The 12,968-nt window shown below is 37.0% G+C and overlaps 1 pseudogene; it reads left to right on the forward strand.

Annotated features, from left to right (window-relative positions):
- Positions 1-1,821: 1,821 nt before the first annotated feature.
- LOC148195219 (uncharacterized) lies at positions 1,822-8,588 on the forward strand (annotated as a pseudogene).
- The last annotated feature ends 4,380 nt before the right edge of the window (positions 8,589-12,968 follow it).

Genomic DNA, 12,968 nt, shown 5'->3' on the forward strand with positions numbered 1-12,968 from the left:
GCATGCATTGTTTAACTCATTCGATGTCATGATTATTGATTTTGTCGATATGGACACATACGAGGAAGTCTAGATCCGGGGAATTTTTCCCAATAGCATATTGCCTAGACATAGGGATGAGAGTTGGTTATCTTTAAGCTTCTGTGCTTCAGAATTAATTATTAGGGATGGTAGAAATTGTATGAACTTGTAATTAAGGATAGGCTTTCTTGCAAGGTAATTTAGAGAGTGGCATTAACATTGATGAAAAGAATGATGAATTCCTAAAATATATGAGAGTTGATAAGATGAAATTGATTACCCAACAACATACTCATCCATATAATTCGTCCAGTGTTTGTGTTCCTCTTTTCCATTGATCAAACTCATGCATACATGTTTACTTATTGTCTTTTGCATTTGAAACCTCAAGAATTTGTTCACAAGTCTTAAATAATCAAGAAATCATATAACTAACTAGGTCGTGAGTCCTTTGGGAGAACGATACTTGGTCTTACCGAGTTTATTACTTGATACGATTCGGTCACACTTGCCGAGGGTTAAACATGTTTTTGGCGCCATTTTTCGGTATTCATAAATTTGTCATCAAGTTTTTGGCGCCGTTGTCGAGGACTCGTGGTTTAACTAGTTTATTTGTGTGATTATTGATTATCTTTGAGTTGAATTTTGAATTTTGAATTTTGAATTTCTGTTTTTATTTTCTGTTTTATTTTTCGGTTTTTATTTTATTTTATTTTATTTTATATTATTTTCTGTTTTTATTTTTTTCGGTTATTATTTTATTTTATTTTATTTTTCTGTTTTTATTTTATCTTCTTATCTCTTATTTTATATCTTCTCTATCTTTTTGTGCCAACAAATTTTTCTAGGGACTTGTTTTCTTGTGTACGCAGGAAGCAATTTGAACTAGAAGCAAGAAAACCTCGGAACCTCTTCTTGAAGGCTTAGACGAGAGTAGACGGAGGAGAAGAATCCGTACATCTAGTGAACTTTTCCCTCCTCCGCAAGATCTTTTACAACATTCACCACAAGGTTCTTACCATAGCATAGAGGAGATGGAGAATAACAATGTTAGACGGACTCTTGCAGATTACACTAATGTAGTTGGCCCTCAGCATTTCAATAGCATAGCAAGACCGAGGGTCAATGCAGCTAATATGGAGGTGAAACCGACATTAATCCAACTGGTTAAGAGAAACCAATTTAATGGGTTGTCTCAAGAAAGCCCATATGAGCACCTCACAAACTTTAATGAAATATGCAATACAGTGAAGATAAATGGGGTGCTTGACGAAGCAATCAAACTTAGCCTGTTTCCATTCTCATTAGGAGGTAACGCTAAGCTTTGGTTGAACTCTTTTCCAGAAGGTAGCTTTATAGAGTGGGAAGCTGTGGTGACAAAGTTCTTGAACAAATACTTCCCACAATCCAAGGTAAACAAAGGAAAGCAAGAGATATCATCTTTTAGGCAAGGCATGGAGGAATCACTAGGTCATGCATGGGATAGGTACAAAAGTTTATTAAGAAAGACTCCCACACATGGATTTGACGACGTAGAAGTAGTCCTAATCTTCCTTGGAGGTCTTGGTTCACAAACCAAGATGATGCTTGACGCCTCAACTGGAGGCAATATCAAATGGAAGACTCTAGAGGAACAGTGAAAGAGGAGCTCCTATTAAAAAAAAAGGAGTTGTATAGTTGCAATCCAATGATGCCTTGCTAGCTCAGAACAAGATACTATCTCAACAATTGGAGAATCTCGCAAAGGCACTTGCACAACTGCCAAAAGAGTTAAAGACTATTGCACAGGTTCAACCATAGATGCGTGAATTATGTGCGGGTGACCATATTAATGGTCAATGCGCCTTTCTAGTGGAAGCTTTAGAGGATGTTAACTTCATGGCCAATCAATTTCCATACCGTCAGGAGAATTTCAGTCAAGGGTGGAAACCACACCCAAGCATTGGTCAAGGACAAAGTGGGCAAGCTGGACAAGCAGGGCAATTTAACAAGCAACAACAACAACCAACCTTATGGCAACAAATGTCTATACTTAATGAAAGATCAATAAGGATGGAAGAAACTCTTCAACAATTCATACAGAAAATTGAATCAACTTAAAAGAGCACTAAAGCTGCTATTAAGAACTTGAAGAATCAAATTGGTCAAATTACTAAGCAGTTGGAAGAAAGGCCTGACAAACATTTTGGGGTTAATACTGAGGTTAACCCCAGGGAAGAATGTAAGGTGTTGGTGAGTGTAAATTTTGAAACAGTTGAGTTAGAAAGAGAGAAAGAAAAAGAAGAGAGAAAAAAGAGAGAAAAAGAAAAAGAAGAGAGAAAAGAGAAAGAAGAGATAAGAGAGATAAATAGTGAAGATATTCTTCCTTTGCCAACAGATCATGAGAAATAATTTGATTTTACAGAAATATTCAAGATGTTGGATAATGGTGTACCTTGGAAGGAGATACTACAGAACATTGTAGTTTATACAAAGCCTGAGGAAGAAGTCTCTACAAAGAAAAGACGTAGAGACGATGAGACAAAGGAGTATAAAGCTGTTAAAAAGAAGTCATTCCCTCCAAAAGCAAAAGATCCAGGAGGTTTCTCCATTCCATGCGCAATATGGAAGAAAAGGATAAAGAAGGCTTTACTTGATTTAGGATCAAGTGTTAACTTGATGCCTTATTACCTACCTTAGTAGATTGGTGATCTTGATGTGAAGCCTATAAAGATGAATTTATATATGGCAAATGGATCATCAAAGAATCCCTATGGTATAGCACAGGATGTTATAGTTTGTGTAGGCAAACTACAGTTCTTGGTGGACTTTGTGGTGATGGAGATGGAGAATGAGAGGATACCCATTATTCTCTGAAGACCGTTTATGAAAACGGCCGAAGCCATCATTGATGTGGATGAAGGCATAGTGGTATTCCAAGACCGAGAAGAAAGATGCAAGAGGAAGAAGCTAGTCATAAAGCTACATATCAAGATGTACTCATGACTAGCCCTGAAGATGAAAAGCCAAATGCCAAAGGTAAACATTGTTTTTTGTTTCAGGTACAGGAAGAAGAAAAGATTGGGAAAGGAAGAAAGGTCCATGGTGACTGGATGCAAGAACGACTCCAACTTGGTAAACCTGTGAAATTCAAAAACAAGTTGTGGGTTGTGAAAGACTACAAAGAAAATGGGGTGATAGAGATAGAGTGTCCACATTCCAGAAGAGTCAGAAAAGTGGAGCGGAAGCAGTTGATGAGTTGGTGTGATATGAACATCAACCATGAAGATGGAACATGAGCTTTATTGGGTCAAGCTAGTGACGTTAAAAGAGCGCTTGCTGGAAGGCATTCCAGTGATTTATGGACAAATTTTTCTTTTGATTTTATTTTGGTTTTGTAAATTTTTATAAACTTGGACATTACTTCTGTAAATTTTTGGGTATAGCATCTACTGAAGGATGCTAGGTGGTTAAGTATCTACTAAAAGATACTAGGTTTGATACCTACTGATGGGTGTTGGTGGATGTTTGGGTCAGGCTCGTGACGTTAAACAAGCGCTACCTGGGAGGCAACACCAGTTGATTGATTATATTTTTGTTTGTTATGCTTTAGTTGGATGATAGGGCTTTGGATGATTTGAGAATTTAATTGCAGGGAGCAAGTGAGGGGCATGAGTAGGAGGCACCTAGGTTAAGCTAGGAAGAAGAAGAGCACTTCACAAAAGCACCGCTGAGCGGTAGTGTCGCAGATGGGCTTAGGTTGCCCCTTAGCGGAACCCAAGCCCATTAGGGTATTTTTATGCCCTAAGTCGCGCCTTGGCCTCTATTTTCAGATTCTTCTTTGCACACACACTCCTACATACTTTTCCAAAGGTTCTCTACAATTTTCCCTTCTTTCCTCTTGAGAAAATCTCCTTTTCACTCACTTTCTCACTAGTTTTCCATCTAAATTTGGGGTTGGGAGAGAGCATCATTATTCTTCACAAGTTGAAAGCATTCTCTACTCATTTAGCATCTCCACCCAAGTAAGTCAAGCATTTATCATTCTAGGGTTCTTGAGCATGAATTTGATTGTTGAAGCATGAAATTTTTAGGGGTTTTGATTCCTATACATAATTTGATGAATTAATTGATATTTGAACCGATTGAACTGATTGATTTTGATCTGGAAGCATGAAAATTGTATGTGGATGGAGTTAGGAAAGGCCAAAAGATGTTTTTCAAAAATCTGCAGAATCACCGCTCAAGGGTAAATTGTCGTTGAGTGGCACTCTGACAAACTTGGAATTTTTGCTGAATTGTGTACTAGATTGATGCACTAGTGGTGTTGAGGGGTGATTTTGACCCTCAGTGGTTGTTTAGCTTGAAAATAGGGTGTTGTTTGTGGTTTACTAATGATTAACAACATGTCTTGTGGTTTTGTAATCTGTGTTTGATGTAGGAATGGCATCCTCTTCAGGCAAAAGAGTGAAGACAATGGCATCCAAAAGGAAAGAAAAGGAACCAGAATAGCCCCACTCTAGTAGGTTCCTATCTTGCAAACACGAGAAGCATTTTAAGGTGGTCCAAGATAGGAGGCTCCTTATTGAGAGGAAAGTTGGAATGACACCTAACTTTGCTCCTCAGTTTGGAGAGGAACTGCTTGGAAGGAATTGGGGGAAGCTAGCCACACACCCTGCACCAGCCAATATAGCTGTAGTGAAGGAGTTTTACACCAATGCAAGGAAGATTGGTGATTATCCGGCTGAGGATTACCTAGGCTATGTCAGAGGCCACACTATTAGGTATGATCCTGACTCTATCAACAACTTCTTTGGTACTGTATGGGCTGGTGAGTAGTGCCAGTTTGCTCTATGTATGGAAGAAGGCATTGATTTTGATGATGTGGAGAGTGTTCTGTGTGTACCTGGAGGACATTTTCAGAGGAACAGAACTGGTTCTGTGGTGAACATTAAGTTTACTGACTTGAATCCTCTTGGAAAGTATTGGATGGCATTTTCTCATGCCAACATTCAGCCATGTTCACATGTTTCAGACATCACTCTTAGCAGGGCACTCCTTCTTTACTATGCGATCAGGAATTTGAATGTCAATATTGGATAGGTAATAGCTAATGAGATAAGGGTGTGTGCTAACACAACAAACAACAAAGCACCCTTAGGACATCCTTCTTTGATCACACACCTGTGCAAGATAGTTGAGGTGGATACTTCTGTTCCACCATTTGAGAGGCCAAGGAAAGCAATTGATGAGACCTATTACAGACAATACTATAGAGGTGAGGAGGCAGCTCAGCCAGTTCCACCACGTCGTACTCACAAAGAAAGAGGACAAGCACAGAGTCAGTCATATGCAGAGACACATGAAGTAGAGCCTTTCCAAATGAGGGACTTGTATATGTCTCTTATAGGTGCACAGTTGCAGTCTATCCACAGAGGGCAGGTGGCCACTACTGAGATGATTGTTGGAATGTATGATACACCTCCAGCACACAGGTGGACTATGGAGGAGTTCCATAATGTAGTAGTTTGGCCAGAGGAGCAGGCCCAAGGCGGCAAAGCTGGAGCAGTTGAAGCTTTAGCTATGGAGATGGATGAAGATGATGCTGATGATGATGAGGATGACGCATTTGAGGATGCTGAAGATAAGGAAGAAGAGGAGGATACAGATGACAGCTCAGACTGATGAGGAGCTGAGATAGCATTTACTGATGAATGCTATCAGCACTAGAGCAAGATTTATGCTTTTGTTTGGTTTTATGTTCTGAACTTATTTGCTTTTGTTTTTAGAATAGGGTTTGATGTACTCAATTTGAACTTTATCTGTTATGATGATTTGCTTGTGACTTATGCATGATAAGTAATGCTTGATGATGCTTTGATATTGATTAATGTTGAGATGTGCACATTATATGCTTATGCAGGTGATTCACAAGTTTTGTGAACAAATGCATGATGTTGTGATTGTGATTATGATACTAAGCAGGATATGTACATATGGAATGTGAATGAGCTTATATGTGAGGTTTTGAGCTCTAGAGTTTTTGTGATTCAATGCTATTACTTTGAAAGCATGATTGACTTTGCCCAGGTTTTCTATGATTGAATCAATTGCTTGTTTTCATCATATGATCAAGGTCATTTGTTGGTAACCCTTTTGTTAGCCAAATTCATTATTTTAGCCCACAAAAGAGAACACTATGTGTTCTATCATTTGAACCCTTAGCCTTGAACATAATTTCAAAACCCCTTATGAAAAGCTTTACCTTGAGTTAAGTAGAAAATATTTTGTGGTATTGATGAATGTTCAAGTTTGGGGTTGTTGGGAAGTTATGAAAGGGAAATTGAAAGCATTGAGCTAGGAGCTAAAAACTAAGTCAGTAGTAGAAAAAGACCTTTCTATAACGAACCTATTATGACGGATAAAAATTATCCATTATAATAAGACATATTATAACGTAGTTTTGTAAATCAGTTATAATATACAACGTGATGGTAAACTTGTAAATAAGTTTAAGACATATTATAATGTAGTTTTGAAAATCAGTTATAATATAAAATGCGGTGGCAAACTTGTAAATAAGTTTAGGACATATTATAACGTAGTTTTAAAAATCAGTTATAATATAAAATACGGTGGCAAACTTATAAATAAATGCAAATCCTATTATTGACTTATTATAACGGAGTTTTAAAAATAAGATATAATATCTCTTCCTCGCTTATTTTTCACATTTCCCTCTCCCTAGATTTCATTTTACTTTGCCTCTCACTCTCATTCTTCTCTTTCGTTCGTCTCATCCCTCTCACTCGCATTTCTCGGCACTCCTCACTCGCATTTCTCCATCTTTAAAAATAGGGCAGGAAGGGGGCATTATTGTGGTTGGTTTTCACTCGCATTGAAGCAGTACGAAGGTATGATTGTGCACTATTTTGCATTTTTTCGTTGATTGATTTCCCTTTTTGGGTTTGTCTTTGGTCCTACTGTTTTTTGGTTTAACAGGTATCGTCGTTGTTGTTGTAGGATTGCGATTTTGGCTTCCTTGTGTAGGTCAAAACCTTAGTACCGGTTCCATCTTGGTGATTATCGCGATTCCTATTTTTCTATGTGAGGTGCGTTTTGGAGTGTTGCAGGTATCATGGTCCCTTCAATTTTTGGTTTCAATTGCTGTGTGTGGCGTTCTAATTTGAGAAAGTTTGATTATTTTTCAGTGGGCATTGAAATTTGGAATTTTAGGGTTGATGTTGGGAGAAATTGTGGGGTTTAGGGTTTGTTGTTCTGTGTTGGGACGCTTTTCAATTTTTTTGATTTTGTTGAGGAACTGAACATGTTAGCCTGTGATGATATTTTGCCTCTGATGATCTTTCGAAGAAACCAGAAACTTAAAGACCTCCGATATTTTAGTTGTGTGGAGTAGAACCTTGGTAAGTAGTAGGTTAGGAAGACATATATCGTGTTCTTTGTTTATTATACAAAATCATGAGTGGAGGTAACCACTTCTTTGGATACATGAATCTGTTGTTTTGGTGTCTATTAAAAGAGTGGAGGAGTAACCTTTGATTCTTTCAATTTTGGTTTTGTCCTGCCTAATTAGGTTGGTTTTTATTGGAGACCTTTGAAGTCTTTAGTTTTGAAGGAAATATTGATCTTTGTAGTGAACAACTCAACAAAAGTTGTCCTGGAGACTATTCAACAGCAAAGGTAGAAGCAGGAATAGAAAAGGATGGAGATGACTCTGATTTCTATGAAGCATTGTACATAAGCATGGGTATAGGATTCTTTGTAGGATTTTGGGCCTTATTAGGACCGATTCTAATTTGGAAACCTTGGAGACTTGCTTACCTGAGGTTCTTGAACTGAAATGTTTTCAGAAATCTGTGTGCCAATTTTAGTTCTTCAATTGTTATTCCCAAATCAATTTTTTTACTGCTAAAATGCTCATTTTTGTTCAATTGCTAGGCTGCAGGCTTTGGCACAGAGCATCAACTACAGACTACCCTGAACAACCCACCTTCATCGTCTTGAGGCCTGAGAAAAGATTCAAGTTAGAAAACCTGCACCCTTCAACTGAGTACTTTTGCAAGGCTTTTCAAAATGGACTTGTGAAGCACACAACTGCTATTCAACAGCAGTTTGATTCTACTTATTCTCCTCTGGCCTTGACGTTGAGTGTATGTATAAAATGGTTATTTTGAAAATAGCTATGATGAATTTTACCTTCAATGGGTTTTTCCTCCTATATATATATTTTTTTCCTTTTCTGTTACTTGGGAGTTTATTTTTTATCTCCATTTGCAAAGATATAATTACACTTTTGTTTTAATTAGCTTTTATGATATATGGTTGAATAATCTGTTTGTTCTTTTGAGAAGTGTGTAACACATTTCTATTTGCTAAGTTCTTTCTTAAAGAGTAATCTGAAAAAAATTATGATTATTTTTTGGAACTGTGTTTTAATTTTCTCTGTCCTTATTACAAGGAAAATATCTAGTACTTCTATGTCAGTGACAAAATTGTTTTAACCTAGTTTAATAGGTTAGATTATGCATTGTATTACCTATCTGGCCTATGTGTAGGCTGATCATTAATTTTTTTGTATATATCTTTGATGCAAAGGGTTCCTATAAATGAATGAATTAGCTAAAAGATGAAGTAATCTCAAGTACTTTTTTTCGTTTTTCTCTCTCAAGTTAGATATACATGTCCACCATATGGTTGAATCTTGTCTTATTATTGGAAATGAGAAGCTAATTAATTATGAACAAGATTCTATTGTGCAGTGGGCGATCTTCACTACCTTGTAACATATATTAGTGGCCTTTCCTCTCTCTATGCCTTAAACGTCTAGATTGTCATGTAACATGTATTTTAATTCTTGTAATTCATTTTTATATCTTCATTGTGATATTTTGATTCTTGATTAGATATTGACCTATTCATGCCCGATTCATAAACGTATATTTCAAATTTTGAATTCATACCATTCCACTAAAATAGTTGATTATGATGATAAAAGTAAACACATGAGAATTATGTATAATAAGATTTGCAAGGATGGCATGAAGAATAAAGTTGAATTAATGTGAACTAACAAATAGTTTATTTATTGTAAAAAAAATGGGAAATTACTCTCATAATTTTACTATTTATATCAATTAATTTTATTTTAATTTTACATTTGTTTTGCAGGTGGCTGGTTGTAACATCCCAAAATACAGTAATTACCATATAATAGAATTTAATTACATCAGGATGGACCAGCCAGCATTAGCATGCCCACAGTCATACTTTACCAAATTCCATATTCATCCATACATGAGTCGTTCCTCCCAGGAACGCTCTTTCAAAATCCACAATCGTTTAATATTTCCATATCATGTTCTCTCTTTAAAATTTTATACTTTATTCTCATTTTCATCTTTAGTTTCAAATACCTAAAATAACGAACGTTCAGTCTTCTGAAGGACGAGGACGAACGTTAAATACAAGACCTAGAAAGACTTGTTGCCAATCAGAATAAGTCGACACATGATTATTTGACGAACGTCATTGCTACTCGAATCAGTTGAATGAACTGACTCCATGATGGACAAATTTATGATCACCAAAATATGATGTCACAAACTTGTTTTACAATCGGCAAGTATGACCGAATCGTTTCAAGTAATAAACTCGGTAAGACCAAGTATCGTTCTCCCAAACGACTCACGGCCTAGTTTAGTTATGTGATTCTTTGATTAGCTAAGACTTAAGAACAAAATAATTGGATTGTACTATGCAAAAGACGAAAATAAACATGTATGCATGAGGTTTTGATCAATGGCAAAAGCAAAAGACAAGCACTTTCAATGAAATATATATATGAATATGTTGTTGGGGTTTAATTTCATCTTATCCACTCTCATATATTTTAGGAATTCAACATTCAAATCATCATTGTTATTGCCACTCTCTAAAGTACCTTTCAAGAAGGCTTCTCCCTAATTACGAGTTCATACAATTCCTAGCATTCCTAATAATTAGTTCATCAAGTGCAGGAGCTTAACGACAACCAATATAATATTGGGAGAGATTCCCCGGATCTAGACTTCCCCGTATGTTCCCATATCGACAAAATCAATAATCATGCATTGAATGAGTTAAACAAAGCAAGCATTAAGCAAAGAGGAAAAACCCTAACTAATGATGAAAGAAAGCATAAATCTTAGATTAAGATGCAAGCACAAATTCCATATATGAGAGCTTCAAAAGATTACATTGATTCCCCAACAAACATACAAGGTTTAGTTCACCATATTGATGGTGAACCTAGATGAACAATAATGAAAGAATGAAAGATAAAACCCTAAAAAGGTGAAGAGGTAGCCTGAGAATCCAAGATCCTCCTTCAAAGGCGTGGAAGAGAGAGTGTTTGCTTCGTCTTTGCCAAAGATCCTTAACCCTAGGAAACCCTAAAGCTTATATACTATTCGTAAATTACAGAAAATTAGGTCCAAGCCCATAAGAGTGCCGCTCAGCGGTGAGTCCGTGAGTAGTTTTCTCCCCTCAGCGGCCATTTTGCCCCTCAGCGGTTCCAACGTGAACTCCTGAGTGCCGCTCAGTGGTAAACTGCCGCTGAGCGGCAGTTGTGACTTCTCCTTTTGCACTTTTTGATGTCTTTTCTTATTTCATCTCTCTCCTTCTTCACTTCTTTCACCAAATTCACCTTAAAACCTGCACAAAAACACTGAAATCAAGCATAAACCTGTCCAGCTCTCTTATTTATGAAAATATCAATAAAAACATGATTTCAAGCTAGTTTCTAAGTATAAAGGTTGCTTTTAGTGTCAATTTTAAGCATGAAAATAACAGTTTTTCAACTGTTATCACAACCCCAAACTTAGAACTTTGCTTGTCCTCAAGCAAACAAGATGTAACTCCATCTTCAACCAATTCATATGATGGTTCACTCATTCAAAAATCTTCTTTTCAAGATAAGTAAAAAATTCAATCAAACCTATGACCAAGATTTCACTCAAGATGTGCACATGCTTTAGTGTTCACAAAGTCATTTAAATTCCAACAAATGTTATTTTTCATGAATGATCAATCAATTAAGCATGGATGTTCATGTGTTCATGGAATATTTCCTCACTAGATAAAGTGTTTCACTCACACCCAAGTGTATAAGAGGTAATCACTCATTCACTCTACTATCACAATGTCACATGAATCAACTTTGCCTTTCATTTTACCACAATCAAAAACATTCACAAGCATGCATCATCACAAGGACTTTTCAATGGCTTATAATGTGGCTGGGCTAACAAGATAATTGGTTTTTCTGGATCACAAAATCCTTGAGTTAAGAGAATCATAATAACACAATTTTTCTTATTCTTCCCAACTTGCCTTTGCATTTGCATTAAGCTTTGCTTCTTTTTCTTTTCTTTTCTTTTTCTTTGCATATTCTTACTTTTTAGCTCTTAACTCAATGCTTTTCCTTTTTCATGTTTTCCCAACAACCCCAAACTTGAACATTTAACAATACCACACAAGATCTTCTACTTAACTCAAGGTAAAGATTTTCAATCAAGGGTTTTCAGTGTATGTTCAAGGCTAAGGGTTCAAAGGATAGAACACAAAGTGTTTTCTTTTATTGGGCTAACTTTATGAATTTGGCTAATAAAAAGGGTTCCAACAAACGACCTTGATCATATGATGCAAAACAAGCAATTGATTCAATCATAGAAAACCTGGGCAAAATCATTCATGTTTCCAAAGTAATAACATTCAATCAATAAAAACTCTGGAGCTCAAAACCTCACATATAAGCTCATTCACATTTGACATACACATCCTGCTTAATCTCACAACCACAATCATAATATCTTGCATTTGTTCACAAAGCTTGTGAATCACCTGTTTAAGCATTTTAATGTGCACATTATCTCAACATCAATCAATAAGCATCATCAAGCATTACTTATCACACAATCATAGTTAATAGCAAACCATCATAACAACCCAGGTGTTCAATAGAGTACATCAAACCCTAATCTAAAAACAAAAACAAATAAGTTCAGAAAACTTAAACCACAAAACATAAGCATATGATAGCATTCATCAGTAAATGCTATCTCAGCTCCTCATCAATCTGAGCTGTCCTCTGTATCTTCCTCTTCCTCCTCATCTTCATCATCTTCAAATGCATCATCCTCATCAGCTTCATCTTCTTCCATATCTCTAGCTGAAGCTTCAGCTGCTTCAGCTCCTCTCCCATGCACTGGTTCCTCTGGCCAAGCTACTACATTATGGAATTCATCCATAGTCCACCTGTGTGCTGGAGGTGTATCATACATCCCCACAATCATCTCAGCAGTGGCCACCTGCCCTTTGTGAATGGACTGCAACTAAGCACCTATAAGAGACATATACATGTCCCTCATCTGGAATGGCTCTACTTCATGTGTCACAGCAGATGTCTGGCTGTGTGCTGGCCCTCTCTCTCTACGAGCACGGCGTGGTGGAACTGGCTGAGCTGCATCCTCACCTCCATAGTACTGTCTGTAATAGGCCTCATCAATAGCTTTTCTTGGCCTCTCAAATGGTGGAACAGAAGTATCCACCCCAACTAGCTTGCAAAGGTGAGTAATCAAAGAAGGATGTCCTAATGGTGCTTTGTTATTTGAGGTGTTGGCGCACACACTAATCTCATCAGCTATCATGTGCCCAATATTAACATTCAAGTTTCTGATAGCATAGTAGATGAATAAAGCCCTGCTGAGAGTAATATCTGACACATGTGAACATGGCTGAATGTTGGCGTGAGAAAACGCCATCCAATACTTTGCAAGAGGAGTCAAATCCGTCCTCCTAATGTTAACCACTGAGCCAGCTCTATTCCTTTGGAAGTGTCCTCCAGGTATACACAGTACTCTCTCCACATCCTCATAATCAGCACCTTCCTCCATGCACAGAGCAAACTG

The sequence above is a fragment of the Vigna umbellata genome, chromosome 7 (assembly GCF_029865625.1).
Source record: "Vigna umbellata cultivar VRB3 chromosome 7, Vumbellata_1.0, whole genome shotgun sequence".
Taxonomy (NCBI): Eukaryota; Viridiplantae; Streptophyta; class Magnoliopsida; order Fabales; family Fabaceae; genus Vigna; species Vigna umbellata.